Genomic DNA, 9,844 nt, shown 5'->3' with positions numbered 1-9,844 from the left:
GGGCCTCCGGCCAGACACCCCTACCCTGGACTTTGTCCTCTGGCCTGCCAAACAGCCAAGGGACCGGGATGGGGGTCCATCAGGTAGGAGAGGCTTCCCCTGCTTGGCCTGGTTCAGAAGCTCTGACCAGGGCCCCAGCAGGTGGTCCCCATCCTGGGCTCCGTCTTCCAGTCAACTGCATGACCAAGCCCCTGGGACATGCTCCTGCATCCCAGTAAAGCATCCCCTGCTCGGCTGGGTCCAGGAGGTCCTACCAGGCCCTGGGGTCCCTGCCAGGACCCAGGGTGGGCACCCCCACCCTGGACTCTGTCCTCCATCCAGCTGTCCTGCCAAGGGCCTGGGAAGTGAGTCCTTTGGTCCTGGGGCAGCTTCCTCTTCTTGGCCTGGTTCAAAAAGCTCTGACTGGGTCCTGGCGGGCCCCTGGGTGGAGGTCCCCCATCCTGGGCTACGTCTTCCAGCCCACCGCAGGCTCAAACGCCAGAGATGACCTCACGCAGGTCAAGAGAGGCTTCTCCGGCATGGCTGGGCCCAGGAGCTCTGTTCAGGCCTCAGAGTTCCGCCAGGCCATGGGACGGACACCCCTGCCCTGGGTTCTGTCCTCTGGCCTGCTGCAATGTCAAGCGTTTGGGACAGGGGCCCATCGAGCTAAGAGAGGCTTTCCCTGCTTGGCTGGGTTCAGAAGCTCTGACCACGGCCCAAGAGGTTCCCAGGGTGAGGGTACTCCATTCTGGGCTCTGTCTTATGCCCACCACATGCCCAAGTCCCTGGAATGGGCTCCCACAAGCCCTGGAAGGCCTCCCATGCTCTGCCAGGTCCAGCAGCAGTGACCAGGCCCTGGGCCCCTACCAGGTTCCGGGGTAGGCCTTCCTGCCTTGAGCTCCTTCCTCTGGCCTGCCGCCCTACCAACGGCCTGGGACGTGGGTTTATTAGGCCTGTGGAGTCTTCCCCTGCTTGGAAGGATTCAGAAGCTCTGAACTGGGCCCCTGAGGGCCCTGGGGTGGGGACTTATCCATCCTGGGCTCTGTTCTTGAGCTGACCATGTGGCAAAGTGCCCGGGACAGGGTCTCGTGGTCGCTTGCCCTGCTCGGCCGGGTCCAGGCACTCTGACCAGGCCCCGGGGTCCCGCCACGCCCCAGGGCAGGTGCTTCCACCCTGGGCTCCAGCCTGCTGCACTGCAAGGGCCTGGGATGGGAGTCCATCAGGCCCAGGAAGACCTCCCACGCTGCACCTGCATGTTAAGGTGCCTGCGGGCCCTGGTTCGGAGCTCTCTCATGGGCCCCCTCGCAGTCATGTGCCTGAGGCCCTGCTGGAACTCCGAGCATCCGGGCTGCAGAGGCTCCATCACCTCCAGGAACAAGCAGAAGCCCTTTAGTTGAGGCACAGTGCCACCAAATGGCCATTCTGCAAGCCCGACCATCTGGTCATGTCACGCCCATTGGCCATCTGGTCGCTCGCAATGCTTTCCAATGGCGCTACCTGATGTCCGGGCTGCCCTGTAAGTCCCAATGAGGGCCCATTGGCTTACGCGATCCCAGCCAGGGCTTCAGGAGGTCAAGCGCATTTGCTCCTTAGGTCCCCTCTGTCACTCTGTGTGCACAGAAAGGGGGTGTTTTCCCCCTGGACTTATAGGGAGAGGGTACCTCGGACCCCCTTGAAGTCCAGCGATTCTGAGCAGGCCGAAGACAGTGCCTCGGCCCATCCACCAGGGCCCCTAGGGGCCCGGGTCAACTTCTGCCTCCCAGCCCTGCCAGATGGGACTTTCCTCCGAGCCTGCCTTCTCCAAGAGCAGTCAGGGACATGAAGTCCCGATGAGAGCTCTGTTGCTTCCTTAAGCGCAGGCAGGACTCTAAAAGGTTGAGTGCATTTGTGTTGGTGGTTCCCTCTGTCCCTCAGTGCGCACAGAAATCAAGTAATCGTGGTAGCCTTCCTCTGCATTATTAGGGACAGGGTACTCCAGACCCTTTTGTCGTCCAGCTGTTTTCAGCCGGGTGCTGCCAGGACCTGGGCCTCTGGGGCCGAAAGGGGACCGGGCCGACGCCTGACTCCCATAACTGCCCGATGGGCCTTTCCACTGAGCCTGCCTTCCCTGAGAGCAGGCAGGGACTTGAAGCTGTCATCTCAGGTGCCCTGGAATTCCAAATAAGGGAATCACTGGCTTCCTTAAGCCGAGGCAGGGCTCTAGGAGGTCGGTGTGTTTGTGCCTGTGGTCCCCTCTGTCCCTCAGTGCACACAAATTACACGTAAGGGTGACAGCCTTGCTCTAGATTATTAGGGTCAGGGTACTTTGGACCAACTTGTGATCCAGTGGACCTCAGCTGTGTGCTGCCTGGGCCAGCCTGCCTGATCCCCCAGGGGCCTGGGTCCGCACCTGCCTCCCAGCGCTGCCTCATGGGCCTTTCCTCCGAGCCTGCCTTCCCCAAGAGCATTTAGGGACATGAAGCCGACATCCTGGTGCAGGCGGCCTGCCTGGGTAGGGTCCTTCCAGTGCCGATTGATTGGGGACGTTTGGTCTGTTTGTGATGGACTGCTTGGCCAGCCTCAGCTGTGGTTTCAAGCAAAGAGCTTCTACCCTACCAGGGACCGTCTGTCTCGAGGGTCTGTTATTTGTGGAGATCCTACCCAGCAGAGTGAAGGTTGAGCATTCTTGGCAAGTTGTGTTCCCCCATAGGTCTCATCAGAGTGGAAAGGGCATTGGTGGCGTCAGGTCCTGGATGCTGCCTGGAGGTCCAGGACCTGTGTGCCTCACTGATGCTCTCCTCCGCCTAGTGCACTTCTGCAGCAGCTATGAATGACCATTCCGTGGGGTATCCTTAGCCACCCGGCCATCACCCCTGTGTACTGCTCAGGCTATACCTCGGCCTGCCTCTCTCTTATACGGAGACACCTGGGCCTTCCAGTACTCATGCAACTGCACCTGTCCCCCAGCAAGCCCCCCAGTTGGGTGGGCTTCCCCAGTAGGCTCCAGAGGGGTGTGAAGGTCCGTCGGAAGATCGGCATGCAGCCCCAACATCCTGTCCAGCAGGTGCGTCTACCTGGTTGATCCTGCCAGTAGCATATGCTTGTCTCAAAGATTAAGCCATGCATGTGTAAGTACACACAGCTGGTAGAGTGAAACTATGAATAACTCATTAAACCAGTTATAGTTCCTTTGATCGCTCCATCTGTTACTTGGATAAGTTTGGTAATCCTAGAGTTAATACATGCAGACGAGCGTGACCTCCTGTGATGCGTGCATTTATCAGACCAAGACCAATCTGGGCTCATCTTGGTGACTCTAGATAACCTTAGGATGATCGCACGTCCCTGTGATGGCGAAAATACATTTTGATGTCTGCCCTATCAACTTTCAATGTTACTTTCTGTGCCTACCATGGTGACCACAGGTAACGGGAAATCAAGGTTTGATTCCGGAGAGGGAGCCTGAGAAACAGCTACCATGTCCAAGGAAGGCAGTAGGCACGCAAATGATCCACTCCTGACTCGGGGAGGTAGTGACGAAAAATAACAGTACAGGACTCTTTCAAGGCCCTGCAATTGGAATGAGTACACTTTAAATCCTTAAACGAGGATCCATTGGGTCTGGTGCCATCAGCCATGGTAATTCCAGCTCCAATAGCATATATTGAAGTTGCTGCAGCTAAAAAGCTCATAGTTGGATCTTGGGATCGAGCTGGTGGTCCACTGCGAGGAAATCTACCACTTGTCCTAGCCCCTGCCGCATGGTGCTTCCCTTGATGCTATTGACTGAGTGTTATGGGGGTCCGAAGCGTTTATGAGAGTCTTCAAAGCAGGCCAGTCAGCTAAATACTTCAGCAAGCAATAATGGAATATGACTCTTGATTCCATTTTGTTGGTTTTCAAACCTGGTGCCATGGTTAAGAGGGATGGCTGGGGGCCTTTGTATTGTGCTGCCAAAGGTGAAATTCTTGGACCTGCGCAAATGAACCAAAGCAAAAGCATTTGCCAAGAATGTTTTCATTACTCAAGAATGGAAGTCAGAGGTTTGAAGAAGATCAAATACCATCGTAGTTCCGACCATAAATGATGCTAACTAGCGATCTGGTGGTGTTATTCCCATGACCTGCCGAGAGTTCCGGGAAACCAAAGTCTTGGGTTCCGGGGGGAGTATGGTTGGAAAGCTGAAACCTAAAGGAATTGATGGAAGAGCACCACCAGAAGTGGAGCATGCTGCTTAATATGACTCAACTTTTGGAAACCTCACCCGGCCTGGACACGGAAAGGATTGACACATTGTTAGCTCCTTCTCTATTCTGTGGGTGGTGGTGCATGGCCATTTTTAGTTGGTGGAGCAACCCCCAAATACCTCAATAAACCCAATGACCCAAAAAATTATTTTACCAGACTTTTTTTCTTCAAAAAAATAAACCTATTAATAATATCTGTAATAAAATGCAAAATAATAAAAAAAAACTAAATAAAAAATATTGAAGTGAATTAAAACTTAAACTTTGACATTGTAGAAAATCACTTAAAAGAATACTTAACTTCTATTTTTTGATCTGCGTTTTTTTTATGTACATTATATTTTGACCATGGTATTATGGTCGGGCAATACTTTTCAATAGATATTTATTTGGATAACCATAAAAATGAAAATAGGAGAGGTGATGTTGTACTAGCTGATAGAACCAAACAGATCTTGTTGATGAGTGACATGTGTATGTATTCATTTGCTTGTGATTTAACATAATGCAAGCCTAGACCAAGAACATTAGTGCACTTTACAAGCAGATATTCATGCATATATAAATGATTGTTCAATAACAGTAAACACTAAAACTAATGGTGAAAACAGCTTCAATCATACATTCTTCAACACGGTATCCTAGGAAATGTGAGAAAATATGGGGGGGACGAGGGTACTGATTTTGTTGCCATGGACATGTCATAGGGATTACACATGTGGCAACTCCCTCGGGACGGGTTTGGGGACATGCAGGAACAAGAGAGACTCCAGTAACTCAGTACTGGAATCACAAGTTATATGTGAAAGTTATGTTAAATCATCATATAACTTTGTCATGGCTGAAAGATGAATCTTTGGATTCGTATCAGATACTGTACTGTAATGCCGTGTTGTTAAAATTCAATAAAAAGAGATTAAAAACCACCTGTTAATGGAGGGAGTTACTCGGACATCTGGCCTATGAATGGAGCACAAGAGAAATCTGCTGCCAATTGAAAATAACCTAGAATCACCGCCCCCTAGAAACATACCTTAATAGTAATATTACAAAAGACTCAAAGGACTACTTGAAGAACAAACATGATCTGAACAGAAAATGGATAGCAGTCAAATGCACTAGAGGGTACTTAAATGCAACAGCAGGTTATTCTCTGTTGTTACAATATGACTGTAAAGAGAAAAGAGTTCTGAATAGTTTCTTGACCAGAGAAATGGTGGAACTCTAGAAAATCAAAGGAGGGCTTCATAAGTGAGAGCCATTGGCTTCCGAAGATGCAATACTTTAGGGCTTTATGGAAACTAGGCTCTTGGATCAATCAAACCTGGTTTGGACATACTTTTTCCCTAGTCATGACATGCTGCTACATAGAGCCTGGGAAGACACTGGAGGACACCAAATTGAAGGAGCTATGGTTATGGTGAAACTGAACAGTATGTATGACAAATACATTTTACTCGCCAAAAGACAGCTATCTATAGCATATATAGTAACTCTGCCTAATGAGGGAAATACCTCAACTGCTACTACTGCCCCGGGTTGTGTGAGTGTGGGCCCAGGTGGCAAATATATTTCCCCCAATAACACTCGGGCTACCAAGTATGCCTTATTCCCTTGCACTAAACAGAAACATGTGCCAGCACAAGTACAAGTAGTCAATACATTCGACGCACATAAGCCAGCATACCATGGGTCCTCAATGCCTGATATTTCTTCTAATACCAACGAGGTCATCAGGGGTGTTTTGGCTCAGTTTAGCAATGACATTACTGACCTTCTTGACTCTAAGCTATCAGGGCTGTAGGATCACTTGGGGAACATTGAGGTGAAATTGGATGTGAGGCTGGCCAAAGGCCCTGTGGGAGGGGTGGTTTGTTAACTGGGCATGGGCCTCCAAGTTTTGGTATGGAGCCACAACCTAGATGGAGGGAGAGAAGAGGGGGCAACAATCAGAGCTCTTGTCCCCCGTACTGCTGATAAGAGCCAACAATGGAACCTGCGATGGCAGGTTTACCTGTTGGGGGTCCTAGTACATTGAGTATCCCTCGTTTATCTCCTACTTAGGCGGGTTTGGTGAAGAAAAGTGTTTCTCATTGTGACTTACTGGCTGCTGCATGTGCTAATATTACTGTTTTGCCAGATGTTCCGATGTTAAGCCCTGAAGCCAATGAGACTGATTTGGAGTTAATTAACAAGACAACCCATTAGATTCAAGGAACATCAGATGCAGGGGTGGAAAAGTATCAGAGGCACTTATGGTGAGAAGAGTTGGTTGGATTGGGTAGAGGCAGACACACACAAAATGTATTGGAGACTGCGTTATCGTTACCATTAGAAGTCCCAGGGTTGCAGGATAACTTATTTAGGCCTCCAAACAAAGGCACAACAAACATGGTGATTTTATGGTCCTACCCCTAGGCTTCTTCTATAAAAACCTGGTCAAAAGAAAGGGTGAGTTCTTCTCGACTTATGCCTGCCCATTCATTTCCCTCCAACAATCTTACTAAAAAATCTACCCCCCCCCCCGGAGATTTGTAAGATAATGACTGACTGAGCGCTCATAATGAGATTAAGAAGACCTATGTTGAGGAAGCTTGCAGTGAAGAGGGCTCTTCAGGGGCATGGCCTCTCCCATTTCATGATCTGCCAAACTCTAGCGTTGTGTCAGTTAGCAAAGAGAATTCTGTAATCCCAGAAAACCATGTTCAAGAGATTAAGATTCTCTTTTGGAATATTGCTGACCTTGCAAGTAAAGTGGGCTGTGAGGAGCGGATTAATTTTACACACAATTATGATATCATTTTCTTTCACTAGACCTGGGCAATTGAAACCATTAGCGTGGATGGTTATTGTTCCCACTTAGTCTCTGTGGTACAAACGTTTGTTGAGCATAGCCAGGGCAGGGTTAACAGCATGGTATAAAGTCACTGAATTGTAAATCAGTTTGGACCTTTCTGCTTGCAACCTATTTCAAGCATTGTTATCCATGTGGCCCAATGGTATTAATGTTGCTTTTAATATTTTTTATAATGGGAATTTTGAGATTGATAACACTGTCAATTTAAAAAAGTTATATGATTTTATCTTTGGCCTGGAAGCCAAACTTACCTATTTGCACAAAGGTTATCAAATCATTTTAGGTGGGGATTTTAATGCTAGACTCAGGAAACCACAGATGAAAAACAAGTGCATTATGTTTGATAATAATGGTATAGGTCATGATTATCACCCCAGGGATCAGAGAGGGTACGTGCATACACATCATCATCTCACAGATCCCCTGACAAAGGGCTTTCGTCAGCCCGAAATGCATTGGGAAGTTAAAGAAGAGTAGAAGGATGTCTTTTTTTTAAAAATAATCATATATGTATATATATATATACATATTCACTGAAAAAACCATAGGTTTCAGGCCTGATATAGTTAGGAATTAGCATTTAAAAAGCCTTTGAAATTCACTGAAAAAACCATAGGTTTCAGGCCTGATATAGTTAGGAATTAGCATTTAAAAAACCTTTGAAATTCACTGAAAAAACCATAGGTTTCAGGCCTGATATAGTTAGGAATTAGCATTTTAAAAACCTTAGAAATTCACTGAAAAAACAATAGGTTTTAGGAGTGTTATAGCTAGCTGGACATTTCACTCGAACAAAACCATTGAAATTCCTCCGATATAGTTAGTTGTACTAACTACATCTCGTGCGCCCGCAATCCTCTGCTGATAATGTCACATATTACATCATTCATGACATAGTCAGTGACATCACTGATGACATCTCAAATGACATCACTGATGACATCATCCAGTGAATATGATTTGGTTCGTTATTTGAATATGTATTATATATCTAGCAATTTGCATTGAAGAAAGTGGATATATAAATATAAATATCTGGATGGAGGATTTAGTAGCAGTGTGATTGACTGTTTATTTGACTCATTTATAGTGTCTCACTAAATATATTGGATAGTGACTAAACTGTGTGAATATCTGTATCACTTTGTCAGTTGTTGTGTAAACTGCTGCACTAGTTGGTTACTAACTACGTGAAAGTCTATATTATTTATTGATTAGTTAACTGAGTATTTGTATGGGAGAGTGAATGTGTGTGTGGTTTGGTGGGGGGGTGTGACTGCCCAAAGATGTGTGAAGAATTGATTCAGTAGGTATATGAAGTTAAAACTACATGTTATAACAGTTGTTTGGGTGAGTGAATATCTTTATGGGTGTGGCGATGAGCAAATATATGTCTCAATGGTACATGTCCAACAAACTAGAAAAATAAAAGCCAGTGTATGTATCAGTTGTTGTATATACATAAGTATACATAAGACTCAGTGATTGTATGAGTGACTGTATGGATAACTGTATACTTGTAATAGTGTTTTTATAACACACCAAGTATGAGATATTATCTATATGAATAGATGAAGTGGTGTTTTTATAAGTGTATAGCTAAGTAAAAGTAAGTATGATCCATTGTTTGCATAAGTGAGTAGGATGACTTCATAAGTGATTAGGATGTGTGCTGGTGTGTAATGTCGATATAGGTGTATAAGTATATTTAATAGTGTTCTACTGATCATTGACAGTTTGTATGAGGGAATCTATAGATAAGTGATTACATGTGTGTATAGATCTAGGAATCACTGAGTGGGTGTTTAGAAACTCGTATTGGTGTGTCAATGGTTTTAAATCTGGCACTCTGTATTTTACAGTGAGTGATGAAAGGATATACTAGTGTATGAAGAGGTGTATCTGATTGTCACGTGGATGATGTCATCAGTGATGTCATTTGAGATGTCATCAGTGATGTAACTGACCATGTCATGAATGATGTAATATGTGACATCATCAGCAGTGGATTGTGGGCGCGCGAGATGTAGTTAGTACAACTAACTATATCGGAGGAATTTCAATGGTTTTGTTCGAGTGAAATGTCCAGCTAGCTATAACACCCCTAAAACCTATTGTTTTTTCAGTGAATTTCAAAGGTTTTTTAAATGCTAATTCCTAACTATATCAGGCCTGAAACCTATGGTTTTTTCAGTAAATTTCAAAGGTGTTGTAAATGACAATTTTTAATGTATTAATTGTTATACTGATTATTTTGATACTGCTTTACTACATTTTGTAAACTGTTTATTTTTAGATATTTCATTTTTTTAATTACATTATACATTACAATACAAAATATACTTTCTGAGAATGAATTACTTTAGTTTAAATACTTTGCAAATAGGCAATAGACTTTTAAGTACAGTAGTTACAGTTGTTGCAATGGGCAACACAATTTCAAACACAATGCAACATTGAGCTCAATGTGAATTTCTAGTCAAATGCAATTAGTTACTTTATGGATTACTTTTCTAACCACAGGACTGGATCCTTGATTCAGTCCTTGGACATCTCCTGTAAACAGTTGTGTAAAAGCCTTTTGGTTATAGAAGTGATTTTTAAGGAATATTATTGTATTTTAAAAGTTGACACTTTTTCACATAGAATCACCAATGTTATCCAATGGCAGAAAATTCACTTAGCAGGTAAGTAGTGTTATCGTTACTTTTTCTTACTCAGTGGTGGATCCTGGATCCAGCATTGGTGAATCTCCTGTAAACAGTTGCAAGAATGTGTTTAA

At 45.4% G+C, this 9,844-nt stretch overlaps 1 pseudogene; it reads left to right on the top strand.

Moving 5' to 3' along the window:
* The first annotated feature begins 3,032 nt into the window (after positions 1–3,032).
* Positions 3,033–4,119, top strand: LOC146802440 (18S ribosomal RNA; annotated as a pseudogene).
* The last annotated feature ends 5,725 nt before the right edge of the window (positions 4,120–9,844 follow it).

The sequence above is a fragment of the Triturus cristatus genome, chromosome 8 (genome assembly GCF_964204655.1).
Source record: "Triturus cristatus chromosome 8, aTriCri1.1, whole genome shotgun sequence".
NCBI lineage: Eukaryota > Metazoa > Chordata > Amphibia > Caudata > Salamandridae > Triturus > Triturus cristatus.
The sequence above is the reverse complement of the archived record's forward strand: the minus strand, read 5'-3'. Positions and strand labels throughout refer to the sequence as shown.